Genomic DNA, 22655 nt, shown 5'->3' on the forward strand with positions numbered 1-22655 from the left:
AGCTGAGAGCCTTGTGCTGAGCAGATCAGCTGCCCCGCCCGGAGCCTCCAGGCCCTGCAGACGGAGAGCTCTGGAGTTACTGCAGGGGCTGACTCCAGGGCTCCAGAGCTGGCCCTGCCACTGGGGCTGTTCCTCTTGGGGCCTCATGGGGTAAACAACCCCACTGAACCCTGCAACAGGCAGGGGCACAGCAGCTCCCCCAAGTGCTAACACCTGAAATCAGCACAACAGGCCCCTCCCCCAGAAGACCAGGTAGACGGACAAGTTCCAGGGGAAGTCAAGGGACTTCAAGTATACAGAATCAGAAGATACTCCCCCATGGGTTTTTTGTTTTTTGTTTTTTTTGTTTTTGTTTTGTTTTGTTTTTTTGTTTTGCTTTTTGATTTGATTGCTTCCCCCACGCTTTTTTTCCCTTTCTTTTTCTTTCTTTTTCTTCTTCTTTTTTCTTTTTTTCGTTTTTTTTTTCTCTTCCTCTTTTCTTTCCTTCTTTCTCTCCTCTCTTTTTCTCCTTTTCCCAATACAACTTGCTTTTGGCCACTCTGCACTGAGCAAAATGACTAGAAGGAAAACCTCACCTCAAAAGAAAGAATCAGAAACAGTCCTCTTTCCCACAGAGTTACAAAATCTGGATTAAAATTCAATGTCAGGAAGCCAATTCAGAAGCACTATTATACAGCTACTGGTGGATCTAAAAAAAAGCATAAAGGACTCAAGAGACTTCATGACTACAGAATTTAGATCCACTCAGGCAGAAATTAAAAATCAATTGAATGAGATGCAATCCAAACTAGAAGTCCTAACACGAGGGTTAACGAGGTGGAAGAATGAGTGAGTGACATAGAAGACAAGTTGACGGCAAAGAGGGAAGCTGAGGAAAAAAGAGACAAACAATTAAAAGACCATGAAGATAGATTAAGGGAAATAAACGTCAGCCTGAGGAAGAAAAACCTACGTTTAATTGGTGTTCCCGAGGGCGCCGAAAGGGACAGAGGGCCAGAATATGTATTTGAACAAATTCTAGCTGAAAACTTTCCTAGTCTAGAAAGGGAAACAGGCATTCAGATCCAGGAAATAGAGAGATCCCCCCCCCCCAAAGCAATAAAAACCGTTCAACACCTCGACATTTAATAGTGAAGCTTGCAAATTCCAAAGATAAAGAGAAGATCCTGAAAGCAGCAAAAGACAAGAAATCCCTGACTTTTATGGGGAGGAGTATTAGGGTAACAGCAGACCTCTCCACAGAGACCTGGCAGGCCAGAAAGGGCTGGCAGGATATATTCAGGGTCCTAAATGAGAAGAACATGCAACCAAGAATACTTTATCCAGCAAGGCTCTCATTCAAAATGGAAGGAGAGATAAAGAGCTTCCAAGACAGGCAGCAACTAAAAGAATAGGTGACCTCCAAACCAGCTCTGCAAGAAATTTTAAGGGGGACTCTTAAAATTCCCCTTTAAGAAGAAGTTCAGTGGAACAATCCACAAAAACAAGGACTGAATAGATATCATGATGACACTAAACTCCTATCTGTCAATAGTAACTCTGAACGTAAACAGGCTTAATGACCCCATCAAAAGGCACAGGGTTTCAGACTGGATAAAAAGCAGGACCCATCTATTTGCTGTCTACAAGAGACTCATTTTAGACAGAAGGACACCTACAGCCTGAAAATAAAAGGTTGGAGAACCATTTACCATTCAAATGGTCCTCAAAAGAAAGCAGGGGTAGCCATCCTTATATCAGATAAACTAAAATTTACCCCAAAGACTGTAGTGAGAGATGAAGAGGGACACTATATCATACTTAAAGGATCTATCCAACAAGAGGACTTAACAATCCTCAATATATATGCCCCGAATGTGGGAGCTGCCAAATATATCAATCAATTAATAACCAAAGTGAAGAAATACTTAGATAATAATACACTTATACTTGGTGACTTCAATCTAGCTCTTTCTACCCTCGATAGGTCTTCTAAACACAACATCTCCAAAGAAACGAGAGCACTGTTTCTAAATGATACACTGGACCAGATGGATTTCACAGATATCTACAGAACTTTACATCCAAACTCAACTGAATACACATTCTTCTCAAGTGCACATGGCACTTTCTAAAGTATAGGCCACATACTGGGTCACAAATCGGGTCTGAACCGATACCAAAAGATTGGGATCGTCCCCTGCATGTTCTCAGACCATAATGCCTTGAAATTAGAACTAAATCACAACAAGAAGTTTGGAAGGACCTCAAACACGTGGAGGTGAAGGACCGTCCTGCTAAAAGATGAAAGGGTCAACCAGGAAATTAAGGAAGAATTAAAAAGATTCATGGAAACTAATGAGAATGAAGATACAACCGTTCAAAATCTGTGGGATGCAGCAAAAGCAGTCCTGAGGGGGAAATACATCGCAATACAAGCATTCATTCAAAAACTGGAAAGAACTCAAATACAAAAGCTAACCTTACACATAAAGGAGCTAGAGAAAAAACAGCAAATAGATCCTACACCCAGGAGAAGAAGAGAGTTAATAAAGATTCGAGCAGAACCAAACGAAATCGAGACCAGAAGAACTGTGGAACAGATCAACAGAACCAGGAGTTGGTTCTTTGAAAGAATTAATAAGATAGATAAACCACTAGCCAGCCTTATTAAAAAGAAGAGAGAGGAGACTCAAATTAATAAAATCATGAATGAGAAAGGAGAGATCACTACCAACACCAAGGAAATACAAACGATTTTAAAAACATATTATGAACAGCTATACGCCAATAAATTAGGCAATCTAGAAGAAATGGACGCATTCCTGGAAAGCCACAAACTACCAAAACTGGAACAGGAAGAAATAGAAAACCTGAACAGGCCAATAACCAGAGAGGAAATTGAAGCAGTCATCAAAAACCTCCCAAGACACAAGAGTCCAGGGCCAGATGGCTTCCCATGAGAATTCTATCAAACGTTTAAAGAAGAAACCATACCTATTCTCCTAAAGCTGTTTGGAAAGATAGAAAGAGATGGCCCAAACTTCCTTTCCGAAAATATATTTCCACATTTCTTAGATATTTTATCTTCTCATTCAGATCTTTCAAGAGCTTCTTCCAAAGAAGACAGGGATGCCTCCCTGGTACATTTCTGCTTATTAATTAGGAATACATAGCATCATTCTGCATTGTTGTCTTTGCAGACAGGATGCTTTTAGGAATATTTATACGTAATAAAATATTTTTTTAGGTTTCTACAGCCTAAGTTTTATATACATTTCTCCATATACCTTCTCCTGAAGCAGAATTTTATGTGAGGCGGGATCCTGGGCTGTGTCCCGGTGCCCTGTGCCCGGGTCTGTGCTGTCGGATTCGCGCTCCCGCCCCGCAGCCCTCTCCGCGGAGCCGCCCCCGAGCCCCCCCCCCCCACCGCCTCCACCCCCGCCCCCACCCCCCGAGCTGCTCCGGGTCCCGCCGTGCACGCTGCAGCCTTTAGGGACCTCGGCGCACTCTCCCGGGGTGCAGGTGTCTGTTAGTGTCCCCGGGAGCCCGAGGCCATCCCCGCCCTCCTGGGTCCTGCTCCACCTCCCCGCGAGCCCCTTTCCCCCCGGGAAGGTCGGTGCAGCTCCTGCTTCTCCGGGACGGGGCTCTCCTGTCCTGGGGACACTCGCCCCGGCCTCGGCCCGGCTCCTCGCGGGGCCCCTCCCCCTTGGAGGCCTTTTGTTTCTTTATTTCTTTTTCCCCGTCTTCCTACCTGATAGAAGCAGGAAATCTTCTCCCTGTAGCATTCCAGCTGTTTTCTCTTTAAATGTCAGGCCGAATTCGTAGATTTTCAGGATGATTTGAAGGTTATCTAGGTAATTTGGTGGGGACAGGTGATTTGGGGACCCTACTCTTCCGCCCTCTTGCCCCTCCCCCCTTCCTTCCCTTACTGCATTTTTCTTTGGCAGACCTGAGCCAGCTCAACAAAGAAGAAAAGTCTCTGGTTGCTAAAAGATGTGTTTTCCAGGTGCCTGGGTGGCACAGTTGGTTAAGATTCCAGTTCTTGGTTTCTGCTAAGATCGTGATCTCAGGGTTCTGAGATGGAGAGTGCTCCATAGAGCATGGGGCTCTGTGCTCTGTGCAGTCTGGTTAAGTTTCTCTCTCCTTCTGCCTCTGTCCCTTCTCCTTTCCTACCCAATTTCTCTCTCTAAAGTAAATCTTTTTTTAAGAGGTATTTTATACAGATTCTTTTTTCTCATATCTGTTGCTCCCCCTTTTAAATGAAGCCATGTTCCCAGCAAACACTCATTGTCGCATGCATGGCTCCCTCCTGGTTCTCTTATAAATATATAGAATAATGACTCCTTTACCAGAACACTTTGCATAGTCTAGTGGTACTGACATCTACACACCTCATTATGCTATACAGAGAGCTGGGAGGTGCGAGGTCATATGGGCACGAATTTTAAGCATTCCATGGTAAACTTTGCCTTATGCTGACATTTTCTATCTGTGCCCTTTACATGACAAAGATGAACCACCTTTATTCAAAACAGAAAGTAGGCACTTAAAAAAAATCCTATGTTTAATGGCCTAGGATACAAATCATTATAAACCCTAACAATATATAGTTGTCATTCCATAAATCAAATAGATAAAAACGATCATAGAATTTCAGAAAGAAAAGACTGTTTAAGGTTATCACAGGGATGCCTTCAAAAATTTTCAAACTTGCCTTCTTTATTTTAAAGATATTTCTCATAGTCTAGTCTTCTTCTAGTTTTTGATTTTCAACCAAGAAACAAATTCAACAAAATTGACCTTTTGGCCAAAGTCAAGACCAAGTCATCTGTAAAGAAATCCTTTTCTCCACATTTGATACAGATGAATATGCCTTGGGCTACTTCTAGGGAGTCGGAACATCCATGTATTGCTTCAGAAATTCTAATTGTATGTTTGGAGGCATATTTCTGTGTGCCTAACATTACATGTCACTATCTTTTATGATGAACTTAAAATGCCAGTGTAATAATTACCATGGAAAACGTAAAGGCAAAATTATCCATTGCAAATTTCAAGCTAGATGTGATCAGTCAGTTTTATCATCAGAGATGGCTTCAGAAATAAAACCCTGGTCCTGCCAGCATCAGGCCAACTCCATTGCCTTCTTCCTGAACTTCACTACAAGGGAGGGATGAGAATATTAGAGTTATATGTATCCATTTCTTATTAAAATTTTTTACCTAAGATGTTCTGCTAAACCTATTCATTCCATAAAGGTTAAGTACTAATTTAATCAACTAAGCACTGAGTGTACAATGATGAATTTGGCAATAGAGCTCAGTTAATAAGACAAATCTTAGTGGAAGAAGTATATAATTAAAATTGTTAAATATTTTTTAACAGATTTATTTATTTATGAGAGACCCAGAGAGAGAAGCAGAGATATAGGCAGAGGAAGAAACAAGGAGCCTGATGCAGGACTCAATTCTAGGACCCCGGGGTCACGATCTGAGCCAAAGGCAGATGCTTTTACCACTGAGCTACCCAAATGCCCCTGTTAAAGTATTTTAAAGGAAAAGCAAAAACAGGCCATTTGAGAGAAAATGGATGAATGAACTTAGATGTGGGTCAGGATTGTTTCTCTTTGAAGACACCCTGATGGAGACCTCAAGAATTCATAAGAGTGACAGAAATAAAGGGAAGTGGAGATACCAGAGTGTACAAAGGGATGGACTGTAGTGAGTTTGGAGCAGCAGAGGAACAGAACAAAGGCACACCTGTCTACACAAAGTGAGGAAAAGAGAGAGGAGTAGGAGGTTCTGTGGAAGTAGGCTGGGGTCAGACAATGCTTTATATACCAAATACTGATATATTTAATAAAACTGAACATGAAGAATTCAGTTCTTCTTTAATACTTAGAAGCCCATGAATTATTCTTTGTCTTCCTTGTTTCCTTGAAACATTCAGTGTCTGTTTCAAACTGTCCTTGAAAGTTCAAGATCCCTGGGCATCTTTCCTAAAAGCCTGTATTCCCCAACCAGTAACTGATTTGCTGATTTGCCAAAGTTGCTCCTGGTTCCTTCATTCAAATGGTCTCAGATTAGACTTGTTCTACTTCACCTCATTTGAATTCTGAGGAAGAGTTCACTGGATGAAGTATGTGCTAAAATAAAAACTGAAAGTAATCCTATCAATGCATTAGTCCATCCACTGAGTATTTCCACTTAGTAATGCTTCTGAAAGTGCTAACATAAAAAAAGGAGACGTGTGAGAATTTCAACAAATTGTCTAGAGACATGAAGGTGATAGTGTGAGCAGAGTTTGACCTTATCAAATTGTGTATGTGGCCAACTCCTATTCCTAGATGTGTGTGACCAGTGACATTTTAGCAAAGCATATTTTAAGTAAAATATATTGCCTAAGTAACACTTTTTCCAGAAACGAGAATAAAATATTTTAGGCCTAGGGATTAGGAACAAACGTCTTTTAGTTTTAATTCTTCTCCAAGGCAAATATATTAATCTACATAGAAAATAAAATAGCAAAGTATTTAAAATACTTCACTTGCTCAGGACACAGGACAGGAATCAAGAAAAAAAATACCTTTCTCAAAATACACTATCCCTAAAACTTGCTTAATATGTGATTAGTATAAGAAAACATTACTTAATTTTCAACCCTGATGAAATCCTGGAGATATTATTGGGAATTCTTTGCAATATTACTATTTTAAAAAGTACAGAGAAATGGAGGAACTTTATGATTTACTGAGGTAATAAAGCTATCAGACAGGAATTCCCTTGTTCCTAAACCAAGTATACTTATTTCTCCATAAATATCTTATTTACATTTTGGACATGAATCTCACTTTTTCCCTTTCAAATATTTTTTTCAGTCATTTATCCCTCTACAATATTATTAACTTCTTCTGTGAGGTCTGCTCTTTCCCTCACATTTCTTTCCAGCAAATTCCTTCAATTCCTCATGTCTCACTGATGCTGCAATGCTATGTGACTTAAATCTTCATCATTTCACTGAAATTGCTCTACTTACATGCTCCCATTCAGTGGAATGGATTTATGTACCTCCTGCAGGCTAACTCCAGATTCAAACATCCAAGTGCTTACCTGGTATGTCAAGGCAGTATTAAGTAAGTACTTCCAGCTCAAAATGTTAAAAAGAATCCTTATGGAAAAATACAAAACAGAACATTATCAACATACTCTGCCCCTAAAACTAGGTTTAAAAAAAAAAAAAAAAGAAAGAGGTGAAGCCAGAATTAGAATTTCACCAATTTCCTATGGTGACAGTGATGAATATCAAGATTTATAAGCACTGGGATATAATATAATGCAAAATTACATTTGTATTGCAATATTAGTATCCTCCAATAAAATGTATTTAAAGATTTTAAAATAATAATTAAAATAAGTCAATAGCTCTAATTTACACTTTTGTAACTCTGAAGTATTTGTTTCTGTCCTCTTTTTAAAAGTGAGATGAAGCTGTTTCTATGTATGTACATAAATACATACATGTATATGTATGTATATATTAATAATTTTATTCTTGTATTACTTTTATATTTTAATAATATCATTTATATATATCTTTATTTGCTCTGTGTGTGTGTATATATATATATAAAAAGCAAATAAAGATAATTGGTATTATAAAACAAAATGACCTTCGGTAAAGAGGAAAATACAAAGTACTAGTGTATTTAACATGATGAAGAGTTGAACAATTCATTACTATCAGTCAAGGAACTATTTGAAAAAAATCAGAGTTTATACTCATTATAAAAACAAAATATTTGATGTACTCAATCCACACTCATGCTCAGTAACTTTTGTCTATAATCCCACTTGTATACATATACAATGACAATCATATTTACGAAAAACAAAAGCACATCCTATGTGCTAAGCAGAATTCTAAGATGAACCTCAAGAAGATGTGCCCTTGGGGCAGCCCCGGTGGCTCAGCGGTTTAGCGCCGCCTTCAGCCCAGGGTGTGATCCTGGAGACCCGGGATCGAGTCCCACATCGGGCTCCCTGCATGGAGCCTGCTTCTCCCTCTGCCTGTGTCTCTGCTTCTCTCTCTCCTCTCTGTGTATTCTCATGAATAAATAAATAAAATCTTTAAAAAAAATAAAAATAAAATAAAACCATTTGATTTATTATTAAAAAAAAAAAAAAAAGAAGATGTGCCCTTGTGAGGCATCTGGGTGGCTCAACGGTTGAGTGGTGCCTGCCTTTGGCTCAGGTCATGATCTTGGGGTCCTGGGATTGAGTCCAGCATGGGTTCCCTTCATAGAACCTGCTTCTCCCTCTGCTTATGTCCCTGTCTCCTCTCTGTGTCTCTCATGAATAAATGATAAAATAATTAATTTAAATTATTTTATTTTATCATGTATTAATTCATATTTATATTATATTAATACCAATAATTAATTACATAATAATCACAATTAATCCATTATAAATGAATTGATTAGTTATTCAGATAATTAATTTATCATTTATCCACAAGAGACACAGAGAGAGGCAGAGAGAGAGAGGGAGAGGGAAGAGAAGCAGGCTCCATACAAGGAGCCTGATGTGGGATTCGATCCCGGGACTCCGGGATCACACCCCGAGCCAAACAAAGGCAGACGCTCAACCACTGAGCCACCCAGGCGTCCCAATAAATAAAATATTAAGAAAAGATGTGCCTTTGTATAACCCCCTTCCTCGTCACTTGCTTCTTGCCAATACAACATGGTAAAGGTGATGAGACAGTCACTCTCTTAATTAGTTATGTTGCATGGCAATGGTAATGCATCGCTTCTATCAGAATTATGTCACATTAAACAGGACTCTGTGTCTGCCGAGTGCAGGGGAAGCTGCTCACGCTGGCTTTGAAGTAAGCTGCCCTGTTGTAAGGGGCACTGTGAGCGAGCCCCACAACCAGCAGCTGCAGGACCGGCTACTTGTTCAGACAAGACCCTGGCTGACCAACCGCAAACAAGGGAGACCGCAGACCTCTGTCTCCAAGAAACTGAATTTTGAAACTAACCCTTGAGCTTGAAAAGGGACCCTGAGCCCAGGAAGGAGAGTAGCCCAGCCAAGAGTCCTAGGAGACGCAGGAAAGTGGACCCAGTTTAGCTTGGTCCAAAATGAGATAATAAATGTGTGTTAAGTTGCTAAATTCATGGTAATTTATAATCAGCAATAAAAAATTAATACAGGGGGATTCCTGGGTGGCTCAGCAGTTTAGTGCCTGCCTTTGGCCCAGGGTGTGATCCTGGAGTCCGGGGATCGAGTCCCACATTGGGCTCCCTGCATGGAGCCTGCTTCTCTCTCAGCCTGTCTCTGCCTCTCTCTCTGTGTCTCTCATGAAAAAAAAAATCTTTAAAAAAATTAATACAGTATATATAAGCTTTCTGCTCTGTTCCATAAACAATACTTCAAGTTCTTCCCTATGTCATTATGTTTTTAAATAAGCTTCTAATTAGTCATAAGACATTCAAACATACAGAAGTATAATACAAACAAGATGAACTCAGGGAGGGAGACAAACCATGTGAGACTCTTAACCATAGGAAACAAACTGAGGGTCGCTGGAGAGGAGTTGGTGGGGGCATGGGGTAACTGGGTGATGGGCATTAAGGAGGGCGTGCGGTGTGATGAGCAGTGGGTATTATGTAATACTAATGCATCACTGAACTCTACCTCTGAATCTAATAATACACTGCATATTAATTGAAATTAAAAATTTTTTAAAGAAATATCATACATTATCCTACCATGTTATTATTGTTGAACATACAGGTTGTTTTACATTTTGCTTTTGTAAACAATGCCCCAGTGAGTATCCTCAAGTATAAATTGTTTTCTATGCTGTGTTAGTTTTGTAAGAGATTTGAAAGAGTAGAAATGCTCTATGGGCAGGAACACATCAAGGATGTTGATAGTCTCAAAGTGCCATCCAAAAAAGTTGTACCAATTTATATGCCTTGTAATAGTATATGGAAGCTTACAATGTACAACCTCACCAATAATCCAAATATATATATATAAATGTATATGTATCATATATATGTACATAATTTTATTACTATCATTTTAATTGCACAGAAACGTACATGAGCTTAACACTAAATTGTGTTTCTTTGATCACTATTGGTCTTGAACAAGTATTTAATATGTTGTCTGGATGATACTTATTTTATCTTCTAAAGGGAACAGTTTAGTAAAATAAGAGCTAAGTACAAAGATCTCCATAAATTCCATCCTCACACATGCATACTCACCTCTATCATGCATGATATGTATGTACATGCATACATACCACTATCACCATCCCCACCATAGTAGGAGGGGCACTCATTACTATCTATTAACCTACACGAGCCAATCACAGCCATCCTAAGGCTATCCTTTGCTTTAGGGCTCACTCGTGTGTTGGGTTACTAGGGTCTCTATATATTTAGGACATTAACCTTTGTGCATATTGGGGGTGGTTGTTTTATTTTCGTTTTCATTCCTTTTCTTAATAAACAGCTATTTGACTTTAATGTGTAGTATTTTAATCATTTCTTCATAATTTCATACTTCTGTCTTAACAAGGTTACTATTCAACTTGAAAGTAATTGTTCACAGATATATTTGATAAATTAATGAGAACTTTAATAAACATTAGGCTTGAATGCTCTCAATTTTTTTTTTTATTTAGTGCTCTGGACTGTTTTGGAATGTGGTAGACATTTTTAGCGTTTGAGTTTTTATTTTTTTTTATTTTTTATTTTTTTAATTTTTTATTTATTTATGATAGTCACACAGAGAGAGAGAGAGAGAGAGAGAGAGAGGCAGAGACACAGGCAGAGGGAGAAGCAGGCTCCATGCACCGGGAGCCCGACGTGGGATTCGATCCCGGGTCTCCAGGATCGCACCCTGGGCCAAAGACAGGCGCTAAACCGCTGCGCCACCCAGGGATCCCCACGTTTGAGTTTTTAAAACATGATTTTTTTCTCCCCACAGATAACTAATTTTGAATTTTTCCCCATTGGTTTTGTATATATGTATTCATGTATTTTGTACATATGTATATATATATATTCATACATGTAATTATATAAAATTATGTCCATATAATTTATATATATGAATTTTAATAATCCATTAAAAATTCATATATCAGGGTTACACTCCCTGTATATTTTTATTATATGCTCTACAATCTAACTGACAAGTCCCTTTTTCCTCTTTTTTTCATGTTATTAGCTGCTTGCTGTTTTATCCTTTCAGAAAAACTTCAGAATTCTTTCATTAAAATCAAATGAAAATGGACTTGAGATTTTGGCTGAGATTACATTATTTTGGCAACATGCATGATAATTATTCGTTGTTTAAAATAGAGGTCTTTTACTAAATTGAACAATCTCCTTCAATTTCAAGTTTTCTAAGATGTTGAATGCCATTTTTAGCATCTTCTGAGATTATCTGCAGAATAGATCTACAGGTGTGATGTAGTTTATTAAATAAACCAAAGTGATTTATTCTTCTCTATCACAGGATATTTCAAACTGGGTTTGGCATGCTAGAGAGAAAAGTCAGGAGTGGGAGTATTCAACTGGTGTTAGTTCTAGAAGCCTGCTTAAGGCAGAATGTTTCTTTTAGTTGCCCAGGTGGCCTAGCTGGCTATGTGTCTGACTCTTGGTTTTGGCTCAGGTCATGATCTCAGGGATGTAAGATTGAGCCCAGGACAAGTTCCATGCTCACCAAAGAGTCTTCTTGAGACTCTTTCTTCCCATCCCTCTGCCCCTCCCGCTGTGCTTTCTCTCTCTAGAATAAATAGGTAAATTTTTGAAAGAGAAAATACCAGAATGTTTCTTTCATCTGTTTTAGGTATCAATTCTAGGGGTTTTCTTATTTGAAAATCTGTGTTTCATGCTTTGTCTCAAGAAGTAGACTAAAATGATTAGTTTGGTTATTTGAGTGTTGCCAACTTCTTAAAATAAACTTTGTAACTTTTAAAGTTATTGCCAGTATTGAAACAATCTACCTAATATGAGAATTCCTGCTGCTTTAAAGTTGGAAGAGACTAGTAGATATTTCAGCAGCATTTCAGAAAAATCCTCTGCCTTTGAAATACTCAAGGTATAATTTAAATGTAAATCTGTCAATGTATTTCAATGATTTCATTATATATTTTGTGTTCCTCAAATGACCCATTGACATTTAAGAAATATGAATACAAAATCAGATATTCAATTCTCCTATCTGCTTGTTAAAAACACCCTTTCAGTTCTAATTATAGTAATTTTTATTCTCTTCTACAGAGCAAACAATCAAGAGAGCAAAAAGGCAACATCTGGAATAAAATAAAATATCTACAAACCATCTATCTGATAAGACATTCATCTTCAGAATACAGAAGGAAATCCTACAATCATTCAGTCAGTAACAAACAAAGATGGTAACCTAATTAAAAAATGGGCCAAAGACATCATAGTCATCTTTCCAAAAAAAGACAAATGGTCGACACCTCTATTATGAAAAAATGTTCAGCATCACTAATCAAAACCAGTCTGAAATATCACTTGTCTAGCAGGGAGGCTATTATTAATAAAAAATGTGGCAAGTATGTGGAGAAATTAGAATTGTTGTGCCCTGTTAGTAGAAACACAAAGGGGTGCAACATCTATGGAAAACAGTGTGCAAGTTCCTCAAAAAATTTAAATTAGAACTACCATATGACATAGGAATCCCATTTCTGGATACATACCCAAAACAAGTGAGTAAGGATCTCATAAAGACTTTAGGGCTCCCATGTTCATTGCAGTACTATTCACATAGCCAAGATGTGGAAAAATCTCAATGTCTACTGGCACCTGAATGGATAAATAAAATGAGATATGGATTCTGGTATAAGATGGTGACACAAAGATTCTGCAATCATCTCTTCCCAAAGATATACTCAAGCTATAGCTATATATGAAACAATTTTATTAGGGAAAGTGGGATGGAAACCCAAACATCAAAACTAGATGAGTGACTCCTGCACATTAGGCCAACAAGAAAAAAAAATGTATATCAAAGGAGGTAGGAGAGGCAGAAATATAACTTTGCCACCAATTCCACTCTTGGCATAGCAATCTACAATGACGATCGAACTCAGTCTGGAACTTCTCCCTGAGATGAAAGGTTTGATTTCCAAACCCAGCATCCCAACTTTTAAGACTTACGCTGAGAAACAAGTGTCCAAGACATCTAGCTTTGAAAACTAATGGGGCTCACATCATGAGATCCACCAGCTATAGCGAAGTGAGATATAGCTCTACAAGTACCTCACACTCACAATGACACACCCTAAATCCAAAGTAAGCAGCAGCTAATGACAAGGCAACCAAATGTTTAATTTTACATTAAATAGGCTCATTTGCTTATCTTAAAGCAACAGAGAGGCAGGCATCTAATGTAACACACATATAGGGGCATCCTGGCACACTTTCCAGGGCACAGCAAGAGGTAATAGATCCAGGAGCTCAGTTTTTCTATGAAAGAGGCCTGTTAACTTATCTTCATAGCTGGGACCTGAGGTGCAGGCTTCTAATTAAACACATAACTAAAGGCTAACCATAATCCTTTCCAGAGATTCTCAGTGGGTAGGGGCTTCTTTACACTCTCCTTGTGCCATGCTTTAGTACAACAGGGTCTCCTGGGAGGGAGCATTGGTATGCATCTGGCTCCTCCTTTTGTGTATCTGGTGTGCAATTGTAACAGCTTACTCCTAGGGGATACTTCTTAATCACCTGAGTCTGGTGGTCAGGGAGCTTATGCTTGTGGTCCCTGTATTTATCTGCATATTATTAAAGCTGCTCCTGAGGTTCTGGCTTCAGATAAGCTTGAATCAAGGTGCTGAATGAAATCCCCTCATTTGTGACAAGGACAGGTCTTGGCAAACCATCAACTACTGGGAGCCATGAAAAACCAAATAAAGCTGGTCTGACAAATGCAAAGGTGTGAAAGTCAACCAAGTTAAAGGGCATGGCTGAATGATTAGTTCGTCTTCTACAGGAGGCCACTCCGCCACATCGGGGAGAGGAGAGACAGAACCAACATAGTGAGGCAATGAAAATGAAGAAACAGAGGAATATGGTCCAAGTGAAAGAAGAAGGTGAAACAGAAAAAATCTTTAACAAAACAGATATAAGTGATTTACTTGAAAAAAAGTCCAAAATAATGTTCATAAACACGCTTGTTGTAGTCAGGTAAAGAATACGCTAACACAGAACATCAACAACAAGAGAAAATACAAGATAGTACCAAATATATATGAACGGTAGTAGATAATAACTTTTGAAATTAGTATTTAAGTTAAAAAGATTAGTAAAAATAACTACAACTGCAATCATTACTTAATGGATATAAAGATAAAGATATCAAATACAACATGAAAAACATAAAATATGATGGGAGTAAGAGTAAAAATGTAGAGTTTTGAAGGCATCCAAAGCATCAGTTTAAAATAGGTTATTATATATTTAAGTAATTCTAGGAAGTCTTAAGGCAAACCCAAAGCAAAAACTTTACATGTATTTATAACATTATAGTCACACTGCACATCTGATGTCCATTAAAGTATCATGATGGTTCCATATTCAAAATCCATTCATTCACTGTTTGCACAGCCACCATTCTGTTTCCAGCAGCTTATGACCTCTCCTGAATTTTAACACTAGCCTCCTACCCACTCATCCTGATTTTACCTTCTTGCAGCTGCCAAAATAATTCTTTTAAATCAGAAGTCAGATCAAGTCACTTCCTTGTTTAAAATTACCAATAATTCTCTTTTCCATCAGAGTCAATGTCAAAGACCTTCTAGTGATATCTAAGGTCTCACATGATGAAGCTGTGTAAATTACATTCTAGCCACACTGACTTCCTTGATATACCTTGAATAAAATAGGCAAGTCCCTGTTTAAGTCCTTATACTGAAAGCTTCTGGTGGCCTAGAATACTCTTCTCCCAGGAAGCTAATTCCTTCACCTCCTCTATCCTGGGCCCTGATCATTAGAAATACCACTGCTAGGGGAAGGGGAAGTAGAGAGAAAGCCTTACCTATGGGACTCAGGCTCCCTACTCTCATAAATTCCTCCCACTAGGCTGGTAAGTGCTAAGTAAAATTCAAGATCATCTAATGTGCAGATGCATGGGCATAGCCTCAAGCTAGGGGTAGAGCAGGAACAGAGAACCCTGGCTGGTTTTCTGCCAAAGCAACATCCATCATTATCTACAAGAAAACTCCAGAGGAACCCTCTCAAACAGAGACTTCTTTTTCCTCTTCCTTGCTTCTTTATGTCTTTACTTGCTGCTCTCAGCAAGATAAGGTGCCTTAAAAATTTCATCCATAGGGGAGAAGGATCCATGCAAAGCTTCAGCATCTGCACTACTGGGAGCTGGCCCCCTTTTCCAGGCTTGCCCACACTGGGAAGCTTTCTCCAGGGTCCAGCACAGCCCTCAGCATTTTCCCTCAATACTTACTATGCTTCATAGCCTTGTAATTGGATGCCAATTCCCCTTTTACCTTCTGTAGGAATGCATTCTACAATTTCCTGCTAGACCACATTCAGTCTTTAACAATTTATTAAATTTAACAATTTATTAAAAATTTTAGCTGATATTTTCCCCCTCATGTATTGTGCAGCCATGTCTTCCTCTCTTCTCTACTGAAGGTAAGTCTCTTTGAAGTTGCCTATCTTTCAATTTTAGATTGAAAAATTTAGATTACGTTCTGTCTCCCTTTCTGATATTTCCCACACATTTCTTCTCCCTTCCCTTATATTCCCTTTCACTATTATTTATATTCCCCAAATGAATGAGAACATATAATGTTTGTCCTACTCCGACTGACTTACTTCACTCAGCATAATACCCTCCAGTTCCATCCACGTTGAAGCAAATGGTGGGTATTTGTCATTTCTAATAGCTGAGTAATATTCCATTGTATACATAAACCACATCTTCTTTATCCACTCATCTTTCGATGGACACCGAGGCTCCTTACACAGTTTGGCTATTGAAAATTTTAGATTTGTCTGATTGCTGAGGCTAGGACTTCCAGTACTATGTTGAACAGCAGTGGTGAGAGTGGACATCCCTGTCTTGTTCCTGATCTTAGGGGAAAGGCTCCCAGTGCTTCCCCATTGAGAATGATATTTGCTGTGGGCTTTTCGTACATGGCTTTTAAGATGTCGAGGAATGTTCCCTCTATCCCTACACTCTGAAGAGTTTTGATCAGGAATGGATGCTGTATTTGGTCAAATGCTTTCTCTGCATCTAATGAGAGGATCATATGGTTCTTGGTTTTTCTCTTGCTGATATGATGAATCACATTGATTGTTTTACGGGTGTTGAACCAGCCTTGTGTCCCAGGGATAAATCCTACTTGGTCATGGTGAATAATTTTCTTAATGTACTGTTGGATCCTATTGGCCAGTATCTTGTTGAGTATTTTTGCATCCATGTTCATCAGGGATATTGGTCTGTAATTCTCCTTTTTGGTGGGGTCTTTGTCTGGTTTTGGAATTAAGGTGATGCTGGCCTCATAGAACGAATTTGGAAGTACTCCATCTCTTTCTATCTTTCCAAACAGCTTTAGGAGAATAGGTATGGTTTCTTCTTTAAACGTTTGATAAAATTCCCCTGGGAAGCCATCTGGCCCTGGACTCTTGTGTCTTGGGAGGTTTTTGATGACTGCTTCAATTTCCTCCCTGGTTATTGGCCTGTTCAGGTTTTCTATTTCTTCCTGTTCCAGTTTTGGTAGTTTATGGCTTTCCAGGAATGCGTCCATTTCTCCTAGATTGCCTAATTTATTGGCGTATAGCTGTTCATAATATGTTTTTAAAATCGTTTGTATTTCCTTGGTGTTGGTAGTGATCTCTCCTTCTCATTCATGATTTTATTAATTTGAGTCTTCTCTCTCTTCTTTTTAATAAGGCTGGCTAATGGTTTATCTATCGTATTAATTCTTTCAAAGAACAAACTCCTTGTTCTGTTGATCTGTTCCACAGTTCTTCTGGTCTCGATTTTGTTGAGTTCTGCTCAAATCTTTATTAACTCCCTTCTTCTCTTGGGTGTAGGATCTATTTGCTGTTTTTTCTCTAGCTCCTTTATGTGTAAGGTTAGCTTTTGTATTTGAGTTCTTTCCAGTTTTTGAATGGATGCTTGTATTGCGATGTATTTCCCCCTTAGGACTGCTTTTGCTGCATCCCAAAGATTTTGAACGGTTGTATCTTCATTCTTATTAGTTTCCATGAATCTTTTTAATTCTTCCTTAATTTCCTGGTTGATCCTTTTATCTTTTAGCAGGATGGTCCTTAACCTCCACGTGTTTGAGGTCCTTCCAAACTTCTTGTTGTGATTTAGTTCTAATTTCAAGGCATTATGGTCCGAGAATATGCAGGGGACAATCCCAATCTTTTGGTATCGGTTCAGACCCGATTTGTGACCCAATATGTGGTCTATTCTGGAGAAAGTTCCATGTGCGCTTGAGAAGAATGTGTATTCAGTTGAGTTTGGATGTAAAGTTCTGTAGATATCTGTGAAATCCATCTGGTCCAGTGTATCATTTAGAAACAGTGCTCTCGTTTCTTTGGAGATGTTGTGCTTAGAAGACCTATCGAGTATAGAAAGAGCTAGATTGAAGTCACCAAGTATAAGTGTATTATTATCTAAGTATTTCTTCACTTTGGTTAATAATTGATTGATATATTTGGCAGCTCCCACATTCGGGGCATATATATTGAGGATTGTTAAGTCCTCTTGTTGAATAGATCCTTTAAGTACGATATAGTGTCCCTCTTCATCTCTCACTACAGTCTTTGGGGTAAATTTTAGTTTATCTGATATAAGGATGGCTACCCCTGCTTTCTTTTGAGGACCATTCGAATGGTAAATGGTTCTCCAACCTTTTATTTTCAGGCTGTAGGTGTCCTTCTGTCTAAAATGAGTCTCTTGTAGACAGCAAATAGATGGGTCCTGCTTTTTTATCCAGTCTGAAACCCTGCTCCTTTTGATGGGGTCATTAAGCCCGTTCACATTCAGAGTTACTATTGAGAGATATGAGTTTAGTGTCATCATGATATCTATTCAGTCCTTGTTTTTGTGGATTGTTCCACTGAACTTCTTCTTAAAGGGGAATTTTAAGAGTCCCCCTTAAAATTTCTTGCAGAGCTGGTTTGGAGGTCACCTATTCTTTTAGTTGCTGCCTGTCTTGGAAGCTCTTTATCTCTCCTTCCATTTTGAATGAGAGCCTTGCTGGATAAAGTATTCTTGGTTGCATGTTCTTCTCATTTAGGACCCTGAATGTATCCTGCCAGCCCTTTCTGGCCTGCCAGGTCTCTGTGGAGAGGTCTGCTGTTACCCTAATACTCCTCCCCATAAAAGTCAGGGATTTTTTTGTCTCTTGCTGCTTTAAGGATCTTCTCCTTATCTTTGGAATTTGCAAGCTTCACTATTAAATGTCAAGGTGTTGAACGGTTTTTATTGATTTTAGGGGGGGGATCTCTCTATTTCCTGGATCTGAATGCCTGTTTCCCTTCCCAGATTAGGAAAGTTTTCAGCTAGAATTTGTTCAAATACATATTCTGGCCCTCTGGCCCTTTTGGCGCCCTCGGGAACCCCAATTAAACGTAGGTTTTTCTTTCTCAGGCTGTCGTTTATTTCCCTTAATCATTTTCATGGTCTTTTAATTGTCTGTCTCTTTTTTCCTCAGTTTCCCTCTTTGCTATCAACTTGTCTTCTATGTCACTCACTCATTCTTCCACCTCGTTAACCCTCGTCGTTAGGACTTCTAGTTTGGATTGCATCTCATTCAATTGATTTTTAATTTCTGCCTGATTAGCTCTAAATTCTGCAGTCATGAAGTCTCTTGAGTCCTTTATACTTTTTTCTAGAGCCACCAGTAGCTGTATAGTAGTGCTTCTGAATTGGCTTTCTGACATTGAATTGTAATCCAGATTTTGTAACTCTGTGGGAGAGAGGACTGTTTCTGATTGTTTCTTTTGAGGTGAGGTTTCCCTTCTAGTCATTTTGCTCAGTGCAGAGTGGCCAAAAGCAAGTTGTATTGGGAAAAAGAGAAAAAGAGAGGAGAGAAAGAAGGAAAGAAAAGAGCAAGAGAAAAAAAAGGGATGAAAAAAAAACGAAAAAAAAAAAAGAAGAAAAAGAGAAAGAAAAAGAAAGGAGAAAAAAAGGGGGTGGGGGAAGGAAACAAATCAAAAAGCAAAACAAAAAAAAAAAAAAAACAAAACAAAACAAAAAAAAGAACCACGGGGGAGTATCTTCTGATTCTGTGTACTTTAAGTCCCTTGGCTTCCCCTGGAAGTTGTCAGTCAGTCTAGCTGGTCTTCTGGGGGAGGGGCCTGCTGTGCTGATTTTAAGGTGTTAGCAGTTGGGGGAGCTGCTGTGCCCCTGCCTGGTGCAGGGCTCAGTGGGGGTTGTTTACCCCGTGAGGCTGCAGGAGGAACAGCCCTAGTGGCGGGGCAGCTCTATAAACCTGGATTCAGCCCCCGCAGGAACTCCGGAGCTCTCCGTCTGCAGGGCCTGGAGGCTCCGGGGCGGGGCCGCTGATCTGCTCAGCTGGGGCAGGAGCGTCCTCGCTGTCCTGGGCCCTCCCGGCCTCTGCCTGTCCCGGGGAGGCCGGATCCTGGGCTGTGTCCCGGCGCCCTGTGCTCCGGGGCCTGCGCTGGTGGATTCGCGCTCCCTCCCCGCAGCCCCCTCCGCGGAGCCGCCCCCGAGCCCCCCGAGCTGCTCCCGCCCCGCAGCCCCCTCCGCGGAGCCGCCCCCGAGCCCCTCCGAGCTGCTCCGGGTCCCGCCGTGCGCGCTGCAGCCCTTAGGGAGCTCGGCGCACTCTCCCGGGCGCAGGTGTCTGTTAGTGTCCCCGGGACCCCAGGCCATCCCCGCCCTCCTGGGTCCTGCTCCAACTCCCCGCGAGCCCCTTTCCCCCGGGAAGGTCGGTGCAGCTCCTGCGTCTCCGGGACGGGGCTCTCCTGTCCTGGGGACACTCGCCCCGGCCTCAGCCCGGCTCCTCGCGGGGCCCCTCCCCCTTGGAGGCCTTTGTTCCTTTATTTCTTTTTCCCCGTCTTCCTACCTTGATAGATGCGCGAACTCTTCTCACTGTAGCATTCCAGCTGTTCTCTCTTTAATTCTCAGGCCGAATTCATAGATTTTCAGGATAATTTGAAGGTTTTCTAGGTAATTTGGTGGAGACAGGTGATTTGGGGACCCTACTCTTCCGCCAGCTTGCCCCCTATGCTCCACGGTACAATTCTTCAAGCTTCTCTGTAGGACAAAATACAACATTCCTGTATTGCAAAGTGGGTCTGACTTTCTTCATTTCTATGCAAATTTATGAAAAAGATAACACACAGTCAGCTTAATGAGTCAAGTTTTCAATATTAATCAAAATCACTTTCTTTTGGGGTATGAGATAATGAGCTTCTGCATAGATTTTCCAGTTTTTTTTTTTTTTTTTTTTTCTAATTTCCTGGATTTTCAGTAATGTCAATTGTGAGCTTATCTATTTTAGGTCAGCCATATCCTATTTTTTATTCTCTTCTATTGGTTTTCCACTTTTTCCAGCACAAGAGCATTTTTATTCCCTAGCTTTATATCCCCAAGCAGTCTTGAGTTCTCTTCAAACTAAAATAGAGGCTTACTAGGAGGCATCTTAAAATTATTCCTGAGACTAACTAAAGCTGAAGTTCCTATCTTGACTCACCTGCAAAGGGAAAAAGCTACTTTATGACCACTCAATTGTTTTAGTCTTTATCAGTCATGTTATTCTACAATAAATCATCCCAAGTATCCGGCACCTTATATAATATGGAAAAGTCCTCATTCATTACAACTTCTTAAAACTATATAAAAAAAGAGAAAGACTGTAATTTAAATAAAAAGCCCTCATTAAAATCAAATTACAGATTGAAAATAGCCTGTCTGGAGCAGTCAGGTTTTCTTTTCAGTATATTGATTTTTCTTACACACAGATCATGTTATGCAGCTTGAATAGTACTTACAGTCTCAAAAGTTTAAGATTCACTTTCATAGTACTATCCTCGGCATCATGTAAGCACCACCCCAGTAAATTAGGGATCCCTACAGAGGATTATCAATATATATTTACTTATGTTTACTATGCAGGGCTTGAAAATGCAATTTCTGCACATTTGGATTAGAGAATTCAAATCAAAATAGTAAGATTGATTCTCTGGCCTAAATTGTATATATACTAATTTCACATATATTTCTAAGGAAAATCAATGAATATACACTAAAGGATGATGTGGGGAGAAGGGGCTTCCAGCTCCTTATTACAGAAGAAAAGCATGTCTGTACCATTCTAGCTTTGTCTGTGTAGTTCTAGGTCATTTAATCAAACAGATTTAGATAATCCCATACATCAAAGGTCCCCACATCTAAGCCCTCTGAATGAGCCCCTAAAATAGATCTTGATTATTTAATTCTTGCAAATGGATTAACCGAAGATTGCATCTAAAATTTGGTCAATTTACAGAAGATTATGACTTACAAAATACATGTATCTGGCAAAAGAATCCATACCTATCACCCAAAGATCTGTAAACCTTTTTAAAAAATAAACATGTGGATGTGGCCTATTTCAGCATGATATGGCTATGTATATAGAAGATCTTTTCCATTTTTGAAACATAAAATAAAATACAGTTGTAGGGGCTTATTTCCCTGGAAAATGTATCCTTGCACTCTTGGGATTCTGTTCAACCTCTTTTAGTGTTTATTCCACTCAAGAATCAAGTAGGAACATGTTACAAGGGAGAGCTATAGTGTATTTTGATACTGAATTCTATGCTCTTGCTTTCTAAACAGACATCAATGATAAAATCGCTCTGTACTCCATTGCATCCTATTGCCTCATCTTTTTTGTCTTTATATAATGTTCACAGTAAAGAGGGAAAAAAAAAAAGGTGGAATCTGTCCTATTTTCAAGTATGAGTTAGAGGGCACAAATATTGTCCTGTCTTTCCCATTTTAATTTTTTTTTTCTAACAGCAACAGTCTCTAGTGACACATTCCACATGAAAGATGCCAAGAAGATAATTCTGTTCAAAAACAATTAAAAAAGCACACAGTTTTCAATAAAAGAGTTGTGCTTACATGATGAGACAGTTAACTGAATGCACATTATGGTGAAAATATGAGTACAGTTTTCAGCTTCTGAAGGCTGTCTTTAGCTATGATGTTCCAAGATTATTAATGTACTAATGTCCAAGGCAAACATTATATATGAGAATTTAAACTCTTGCATCATGTTCAAAAGACTAGTATTCCAGTTTAAGCTTGCTTAGAGTCAGCCATAACTGCAGAGGGGCCATAAAGAGAAAAGGGACACAGGTACTCTGCTGCCAAGATGCCCCAGTAGGATGCCGAGGTTCTACCACAGGGGACAGCACTGTGGTCAAATAAACTCACATGGACAATAACTAATCATCAGCCCAAGTCATCCTCAACTTCTTCCCATGTGTTCACCCTTAGACTTTACAATATCACCTCTGAAACCTACATAGCCAGATTTTTTACTCTATTTCTTTCCTCACTATCAGTAGATGGGATTATTGACCCATCAATTGGGTCAATAATATTATTGACCTTGATACATCCCCACCT

The 22655-nt window shown here is 39.4% G+C and overlaps 1 protein-coding gene across 3 annotated transcripts in view; it reads left to right on the plus strand.

Moving 5' to 3' along the window:
* The window catches only part of LOC144321967 (uncharacterized), a 381290-nt gene that overhangs the window by 354019 nt on the left and 4616 nt on the right, over positions 1-22655 (plus strand). Inside the window, exon 6 of one of the 3 annotated variants that reach the window (XR_013387509.1) lies at positions 12290-12406. The exons of the other annotated variants lie outside the window; for them this stretch is intronic. The gene's annotated coding sequence lies outside the window, so the exon portion shown is untranslated. The remainder of the gene's footprint in view (positions 1-12289; positions 12407-22655) is intronic. 3 annotated transcript variants of the gene reach the window in all.

Source organism: Canis aureus, chromosome 10 (assembly GCF_053574225.1).
Source record: "Canis aureus isolate CA01 chromosome 10, VMU_Caureus_v.1.0, whole genome shotgun sequence".
NCBI classification, from domain to species: domain Eukaryota; kingdom Metazoa; phylum Chordata; class Mammalia; order Carnivora; family Canidae; genus Canis; species Canis aureus.